Genomic DNA, 7,047 nt, shown 5'->3' on the forward strand with positions numbered 1-7,047 from the left:
ACTGCAGATATTTAATTTCCTTAATCTACTGAAGATAGATCCCTATTCATTTTATGAGAGGTCTCATCTCTTCCTATGTACAGGAGATATCCTCATAAGTAATAAATACCTCTCAACAGATATCATTTTAACAAGGAAATGGTTTATAGAATTTGAGTCACTTCCACGCAGTATACATTCTAATGGAAAGTTGCCTTTCTGTGCATAAGCAGTCCTAATACAAGCACATCAGTGAGCAAATTAACCTGCTGAACCAAGTCCATTCAGTCTTATGAAACAAGATCACAGCTACTATCTGTTGTAATATGAACGTGTCTCATGCTCTATTCCACTGCAGATATTTAATTTCCTTAATCTACTGAAGATAGATCCCTATTCATTTTATGAGAGGTCTCATCTCTTCCTATGTACAGGAGATATCCTCATAAGTAATAAATACCTCTCAACAGATATCATTTTAACAAGGAAATGGTTTATAGAATTTGAGTCACTTCCACGCAGTATACATTCTAATGGAAAGTTGCCTTTCTGTGCATAAGCAGTCCTAATACAAGCACATCAGTGAGCAAATTAACCTGCTGAACCAAGTCCATTCAGTCTTATGAAACAAGATCACAGCTACTCTCTGTTGCTTCTTGTCCAAGAAAATCTACCAGTGTTAATGGCACCTGCCTCCCATGTTACTAACTAATGAGGCACATGGAGCTCTGATACATTCATTCATGGCTGTGATGTGAGCTACTGAGAAATTAGCATTTTTCTTGTGCACTAAAAAAAATTACTAGATGAAGATCTTACCTTCAAGCAGGGTTTTCTAATGGTTTAACAAACAAACCTCTAAGTAACAGTTGAAGGGGCACAGAGAACAGTAGGGAGGAATCTGCCTATGCAACATCATTAAACAGTTGAAACAGAGTAGGAGTGGTTTCCATCCAACCCAAGATTAGTCTTTGAAAGCACAGTGCACTTCAAAAATTATTTCACTTTGAAATTCTTATGTCCCACTTACCATAGTCAAAACAAGCCTTTTTAAGGATGGACCCTGAATGTTGCACAACAGAAGTCATAGTGCCTGGACTCTCAGATTGCTTTCAGTAAAGGCTTCTTTCTGTGCTTCCTGAGCCTTTAGGACTGAGGCACTGCCAACTGCAGGGGTCCATGTGGAGTCTCCAGCAAGTCAACTAAGTATAAAATTAAACCAGTCTTTTTTAAAGGTTAATTCCATAGTAGGTGACTACCATTTAGTGCTTAAGTTTTATTATTTCCAGAAACTGTGCCTCATGGGCTTAACTTGACAGAACTGAATTTCCTTGAGATGGATTTTTTGAAGTCCTCATTACTGTTCATTGGCATTCAAAATGTCTTCCTATAATGAAAGTACAGGCAAATATCATCAGGTCTGAACTGTGAGCAAACTATCACAGCAGTGACAATATCGCAGGCTATCAAACCAATTAAGAGCTATCATACCGCCTTTGGTCACAAGCCTGCATTTCATCTGCTCTTATCTGTGTCAGAATAAAGACAGGAGAATGTAATTGTAGAACAATCGCATCCTTTAAGAATACCTCCTCCAAATTCAAGTGTGGCTAACAGGACAGACACTCTTCCAAATCCAATAATCTTCAGACTTTGCAGTTTGGAATAAAGCTCCCTCAGCAATAGCTTAAACCGCTTTCAACTCAATATACCACCTAAGCTACCAGGTTCTCCTAAAATAACACTTAAGCCTTTACTTGAACCTGCATATTCTCTGCTTTCTTGGACTATTACCTCCATCAGGACTTGAGCTGTAACATCTGACTTTGGGGTGGTTTCAGCAGCTCAGAGATGTCCTTGTGTAGCAGATTTGGTTTTTAAGAGCTCAGCCTGTTTTTCAAGGGCTCAGGCACAGCAATCTGATAAAGCTAAGTTCCCTTTAAGGAAGGAGAGTGTGATCAGAATCCAAGCTTCATTTTTTGAAGTCCCTGCCCTAAGCATAAGCAGAGAACAGGAGATTGACTTTAAACAAACAAACAACATTCAGAGTCTCTTTAGGAATAAGCGCATAACATACAGACTCATTTGCCACAGGAGCATACAGGAAGAAGAGATCTGTATCTTTTGAAGGGGGAAGAGTCAGTGACAGGCTGGGCTCTGCCCATGGAGATACAGGTCCTTCCTACCTAGGGTGACTCTCCCTGACTGCTGTCAGTATGTGTTCAGGACCATCCATCTTAAAAAGAGCTCCCTCACCAAAAAGCCATTTTAAAATACAACTTAGCTCTGGACACAAAAGCTGTCACGAAGAGCTGGAGAGCAGCAGTTTCTACGCATTTAGCTGGGGAAGAGGTGTGCAGTGGTAACAGCCACACACCAAAGTACCTTTTCAGCTACTTTCCTGTCTACTGAAACAGGCCACAAGTGCAAGGAGCCTTTTAGCTCTCCTGTCTTTGTTGTGTTCCCCACAACCCTCCTCCTGCCACCTCCATCGTTCAGTCAACATTTATAAAAAGCACATCTTCATGAGATGCAAGAGGAAAATGAGAAGTTTGTTTACATAACGTTTCATTACAAGAAAATCAGTCCCTCTGGAGTCCCTGGCAAAGCTGACTGACCTTTCAGGGTATGACTTCCCCCAGCACCGGGGTGGTCTCCTATTCTGCTCAGAGTTGGTGGTGGAAGAGACCGCTCACTTGAATTTCCCATCTCCCACCTTTGTTGCTTTCACAGTCCTATTTTAGGCAGCAAAAGCAGAGGCTGCTGCAAAGGCAGTATAAGGAACAGCATTGCTGACCCTCTGCTGAGCAGGGGATGAACAAGAGGGTAAAGTACCAGGAAGGTGAGGTATTGTTATGCATTTACGCCATGCTCAGAAGGCATTCAGTGGTGGCAGCCATGAACAGCATCTGGACCTCACCCAGGACACTTCAGCATATTTCTAAGGAACAAAGGTGCTTCCTGGGACTGCCCTGGACTCCCATAACCCTTGCTCCACCATTAGCACAAAAGAGAAACTTTTTAGTGGTATACCTCTAGAGAGATGGCTGTGCCAGGGCTTGCATGCACGGCAAAGCTGTCCTAAGGGCACATCCACGGCCTTCCGCTGAGCCGCCTGACAGGAGCAGCCATGGCGGGCAGTGCCCTCTGCCATGGTGAGGTGAAAGGGTGGGAAAAGGTGCCATGTCCCGCTCTGAGGTGAGGGCAGAGCCACCGGGGAGAGTGACAGGGAGCAGGGTGGGCAGCACTCAAGGCAGAGCATTTTCCCTAAGCACCGCCAGACCCCTTACTTCATGGCTGTCACGGCTCGGAGGTGAAGCAGCAGGACAGGGCTGAGACCCTGTCAACAGCTGTGAGAGGGCAGGTTCAGCCCTCCCGCTCTGGAATCGTGTCTCTGAACAGAGGTTGTAGTGACAGGAAGCATAAAAAGTAACGAAGACACCTCTGAGGAGGCTGTGGAGCACCCAGCCAAGAAGGGAAGAAACTCAGCCCTCTCTGCTGACACCCAGCTGTGGCCTCAGCCCTCTTTCCTGATACGAAAGCCTATGCAGCCTTGCAGCTACACACAGCCAGTCAGTGGAACATGACCACTCGCACTGAGAAGAGGATTTACTTCAATTGTTTACTTCCCATGCCATGGGGAAGACTAACTAAAGCATAAACCAGTTAACTGGAGAAAACAATCCCCTTTCCCTGCAACCATTTACTATTATCATTGCAGAGCTTGCAACTGCCACCAGAGAAAGCCAGGCCACCTCAGTCTACCCATCTCCGCAGGCGCAGCACAAAGAAAAGGCCCTTCCTCGACCAGAAACCACTACTCAGATGCATTTGGCAAGGGGCTCTGCTTGAGAGGGACCATTTCTACCCAAGCAACAGTTCCAACAAATTAATCAACAGCAGGATGACCTCAAGGGCCATTCTACTGCTACAGCAGCCTTTTCACATAGGGTTTTGCTGGTCCTCTTGTAAGCTGCTCCTACTCTGGAAAGCTTGTCAAACTCCCAGTCACCATCATGTCGGAGGAAGATGTTGATGTGCTTCATGGAAATAATCCAAGCACTTGGGGCTTGCAGCTGTTAGTGAAGGCATTGAGTTTTCTGTGACCAAGGGCTTGTGGCAACTACTGAAGGAATTTGTCTTCTCCACCTGGCTTACCTCAGGGAATCAGCTACAGTTGCAACACAACCTTGGCCTTTGCTTGAGAGAGATCACTAAGTCAAATAATGTGGCTTAGCAAGGACTGAAGAAAACTTCCACTAAAGTCTGTCTCATTCTTCAGCCATGCTAATTCAACACCAGATCCCAATCCTGCTCTTATTAAAGACATCCCAATTCATGAGGCCACATAGGCAGTGACATGCTTTACAGGCTTAATTTAGGACTACAGTCCAGGCATGCATTTATTCTAGCTGCAATAGATACAAACCATATTCTAAGAAACAGACCAATTAAGCTGTAAAAAATTCTCATTCTCTCACTACCCAGACATGCCTCAGGCCTTATGACTAAGATGAAATGTACTTTTCCTTCCAACATTATGTTCTTCTAATAGAATTGTTAGACAAATTCAGCAAATATTCAGTTGCTAAACATATGAGGAGAGCTTGCATTACTACTGGGGAAAAAAAAGCACCAAACACCAAACCACAGAGCCCCAGGCCAAGCTTTTCTAGGACTAGAGAATTTTGGCACCAAATATACAACCCTATAAAAGAGCTCACATTACAAGAAATCATTTGACCTAAAACTCAGGCCATTATAAAACAGTGTCCCATATTAGGTACCCAGTATGTGTATTCAGACGTGGAAAATTTGGGCTGTTCTTTAGTTGTGATCCAAGCCTTTCCCCCTCTGCAGAGAAACAGGTCTGCAAGGGTTAGGGAACATGCTGCCAGCATAGCTGTAAGACAGGATTTTTTCAAGCACTGGCAGCCAGCGTTAACAGCAGCTCAGCTCCTGCAGTGAAGGGGCACTTTATGGTGCCAGACCCCAACGAGACTGCATAAAGCAGGAGAAGGGGAGAGCACTGCCAAAGCCTGACTGGCAATAATGTTAATAAGGGCCAATAAGCCCTCAGAGTGCTTCCAAGCATTAAGCATTAGCTCTTGGAGACAGCAAGCTTCTATGAGATCCCAGACAAGGGGAGTTCAAGTGAAAAGTAGAGGTAGGCACAAAACTCAAGGAGCTTGGCAGCAGCTGAATCCTCTGATCAGAAACAGGCTATTATTGTTACTGTCAGCTGACAGGCAAACTAAGGGTAACGGCAAGGCTCAGAAGGCAATTCCTGAAAGGGAGAGATGCAGAGGGATTTTTCCCATTACATTCAAAAGCTCCTTACAGACATTCATTGAAGACTCCATCCCTCACAAACACCTCACCCCATCACTGATTTTACTTGCTAGTGGTTTTCTGACAGCACAAAAAATACACCCTAATTCTGAATGTCATGAGCCTTTCCATCCTCTCCTGCTCAGCTCAGAATATAATTGAAAGCACAACACGAGTTCCAGTCTTCCCCTGCTTTGCCCCTTTGCTATTTCTCTGGTATTTTAGGCATGGCAGCTCTAAAAGGATTCTTAATACTTTTGCTCACAACAATAAGCCAAGCAGCTTACTCCAGTGAATCCTTCAGCTGTAGGTTTCAAATAAGCATTGCCAGGAAAAATCTGCCATGTATCAGCACACATCCTAAACTACTCAATCCCATTAATAATCTGCCTTATGCTTTCAGGAAAATAACAAGAAGCCTGGATGAAGGTTTTTTGTTTTGTTTTTAAATCTAAATTCACTTTAAGGTGTACAAATTATGATAGCATTTTTGTGACTTGTCCAACTCTTTCAGTGGACCTTTTGGATTTTTCAGGTTATGTGGGTGAAAATGGGGAGAAGTCATAAACTGCTTTTGCCCTTTCTGAGCAGGACTGCCGTGTCACTTACCCCAAGCCTGCCAGCAAATGAAATACTCAGAAAAGGCATTAGAATCAGCCCATGTGCCAGGATGATGCGCAGGCACAGGATCACACCAGCTCAGAAGCTGCTGATTAAACCATAACTTCTTGTAAATTTGCAGCATCAGTGCCTGGCACAAGAGGTGGAAAACAGCAGGCCACCTTTCTGTTAGCCTCAATCCTGCAGCAATAGAAACAAGGAAATAATGAAGCTAGTAGAACTAAGGAAATGGAAACTAGTTTGTCAGACCACGCTGAGTAGGAGAGAAGGCTCTCTAAAACCTCATTAGCAGTAAATTAGGTCTCAGAAGAGATACTAATACTTCTAGAAGGAAGGGTGCCTGAAACATCACCTGAGCAACAGCAACTCTGCAACCATATTCTCCTGCAGAATAGAAAGTGCTACCCTAGTACTCTAAGAAATAAAGGATCCCTCTGCCTTGCTCAGGAAGACAAAAACAGAGCCTGAAACAAGAGGGCTTCCAAGGAGAGGTTTCCAAAGCATGCCAAGGATGACAGCTCAGCACCCAGTCTGGGAGGATTTAGTTCTTTCTCACTGACTCTCATAGTGCTGCAAGCAAGTTACAGGAGAGAAATAGGAGAATACTCTGTTCTTTTTCTTAGCTGGAAAAGAAAAAAGTAGTGTTAAGTCAGGGACAAAGGAACCAAAAAGTTTAAAGAGTAACAAACTGCTCTATGCAGAGTTTCACCAGTTTCAATTCAAAATCCATTGGCTGACTAGTACAGCAGCATTGCCAGATCAACTGTTTCTCCCTTCAGTGTATTATCACCCAAGTTATTTCAGGACAAGCTAGTAGATGACCTTCCGGGGACTATAATCTGAAGCAGTGCCCTTTTCTGGCAACATGATGTATGAATTGCAGGACAGTGATACAATCAACTTGCTTGCCAAGTGTCTCTTTAAACCACCACCTTGCTTAATGAGGCCACTTAATCTCCAGGAGTGCTCTTTGCCTCTACAGCTCAGAGCAGGACAGCTTCACCTTCTTCAAAGGGTAAGTGGGCATGAGCCTGTTGCCAATGTGAAAGAAGCTGCTGATGGAAAGAATAGATATGAGAGCAGACAAGGATCACAAAAGGGAATTCAGAGTTTTAT

Source organism: Aptenodytes forsteri, unplaced genomic scaffold, assembly GCF_000699145.1.
Source record: "Aptenodytes forsteri isolate BGI_AS27 unplaced genomic scaffold, ASM69914v1 Scaffold563, whole genome shotgun sequence".
Lineage (NCBI taxonomy): Eukaryota > Metazoa > Chordata > Aves > Sphenisciformes > Spheniscidae > Aptenodytes > Aptenodytes forsteri.